This window comes from Chrysochloris asiatica, unplaced genomic scaffold, assembly GCF_000296735.1.
Source record: "Chrysochloris asiatica unplaced genomic scaffold, ChrAsi1.0 scaffold00137, whole genome shotgun sequence".
Classification (NCBI taxonomy): domain Eukaryota; kingdom Metazoa; phylum Chordata; class Mammalia; order Afrosoricida; family Chrysochloridae; genus Chrysochloris; species Chrysochloris asiatica.
The window spans coordinates 4,331,961-4,334,142 of NW_006408655.1; the positions used below are offsets into that span (position 1 = coordinate 4,331,961).

The 2,182-nt window shown below is 36.8% G+C and overlaps 1 protein-coding gene across 2 annotated transcripts in view; it reads left to right on the forward strand.

Moving 5' to 3' along the window:
* The window catches only part of PLXDC2 (plexin domain containing 2), a 613,486-nt gene that overhangs the window by 580,407 nt on the left and 30,897 nt on the right, over positions 1–2,182 (forward strand). The window lies entirely within an intron of this gene.

The following is a 2,182-nucleotide window of genomic DNA, read 5'->3' on the forward strand; positions in this document are numbered from 1 at the left end:
TCGGACAGATTGTCAGGAGGACCAGTCACTAGAGAAGGATGTCATGTTTGTTAAGGTGGAGGGTCAGAGAAGTAAGGTTGGCCCAGGATCAGGCAGTGTTTTGTTCTGCTGTGCATAAGATCGCTATGAGTCAGTACTGACTCGATGGCACCGAACAACACCTAACACATCACTCTATTTTAAAATACAGGTATTTAAAAAATATATAACATGTAATCTAAGGTCCAAAACATAGTATTTCAAAGTGGATGATATAAATGGTTACGCTAAAATTGCTTATGCTAAAAATTGGTATGTTGTTAGTGCTATCAAGTTAGTTGTGACTCATAGCAGCCCTGTGTAGGGTTCCCAAGGAAAGACTGGTGGGTTTCAACTGCCAACCTTGTGATTCGCAGTCCAGTGTAGATCCTATAAGGCCACACCAGGAGTCTAAAACTTGGCATATTGGCTCGAATAAAATTTTAGAGTAACTCATAAAGTATTAGTACTAGGGTTCCAGTTTATATGTGCACAGATTTATTCCAAACAGAATATGTGTAAACTTGTCACTGTGATCAAAAGACAAGTTCTTTTATTGACTAATATACCTGTCTTAGTCAAATGGTAGAATGCTTTCAAAAAACAAATGTCCAATCAGTGGCTTCCAAGAAAATCTGATGTGTCAGTTCATTCAAGACAGAGAGGTTAGCTCAGAAGGTTATGGCTACTGTTTTTAGGATTCCACAGAGGGTGATCTTGAATGATTTTCTTAAAGGGCATAGGGCAATCACAGGGGCATATTTAAAAAGTTAGAAAAAGGCCAGGAAAGTTGAGCTGAGGAGATTTTTTTTTTTTTTCCTTCCATCAAAACAATGTACGTACTCATTCCTCAAGAATGGCAAAGAATGTCCCAGGAGAATTTCTTGGAAACCCTTACGCAAGCTTTCTTACAGCCCTGGTCTTATCCCTCAGACATTTTTTTTTGCTCCCTAAACTCAAAGAACTTTTAAAAGTAACATGATTTAAGTCCCTCAAGAATGGCAAAACTGTGATGTTGACAGGGTGTAAATTAAAGAGTACAGAATTCTTCAGGAAAGGGTTACAGAGATGAAGACTTTGCCTTCAGAAATGGATGGGCTTAGATGGCAAATTTATAAGAGAAGTAAATAGCTGCTCCTTGGATACCCTATACAAGGTCGCTATGGGTTGGAATCGAGCTTCCTACTTTGATATTTTCGCTTAATAAAAGCTTCCATGATGTTTAATAAAGAATTCCATGACATTGTCCAGTCGTGGTGTGCCACACTACGATAAGCACCGGAATGAAAGGTTAACAATTCAAATTTACCAGCTGTGAGTTGGAATCGACTCAACAGCACTTAACAAAAACGACAGTGATATTGTAGAAATACTTTTCAACTTAACCTCATATAATTATTAAAATTAATTTCACTTGTTTTTAACTTGGCTACTACTGGACACTTTAAAATTGCATATGTAATTCTCACTGCATATCTATTGGACAATACTAGCAATGGAGTCCTGGTGTGGTGCTACAGGATAATACACTGGATGGACCATGAGGTCAGTTTGAATCGCAAGGTCAGTGGTTCAAACCCACCAGCTAATCCTCGGAACCCCTATACAGGGTTGCTATAAATCGCAGCGGACTCAATGGCACTTAACAACAACATGATAGTATATTAGAAAACTGGAGAGAAAACAAATTAAAAATCAATTTTCAGTTAGAGGAAAGGAGGAAATTTGAAGCTTGAGGAGTGAGAAGATTACCAGACTGTATGTTGATATTCATTTATTCAATATTTACTGACCCACAATTTAGCCGGTTTCTAAGAGACAGACTTATTACATCTTCAGTGGCTAGAGATAGACAATAAACAAGATAATTAAGTTTTAAAAAGTGGTGTGTTCAAACTGGTTTGTTTTTGAAGCTAGGTATGGATTTCAAGATAAAAGTTCAGTTTTACAAAAGAGAAAATCTTCATAAAATCCTAGAGGAAAATGCTACCTTCCTTTAGCAGTAAGATATTACTAGCCAAGTAATCAGAGCTTTAAGAGATTGTTATATCCTTTGGGTCTGAACTGATAATTTGGAATTAAGTGCTATTTTCAATACTATTATATTTCACCTGATACAAGCCATGGTATTTTCAATAACTTCATATGCATGCAAAAGTTGGAC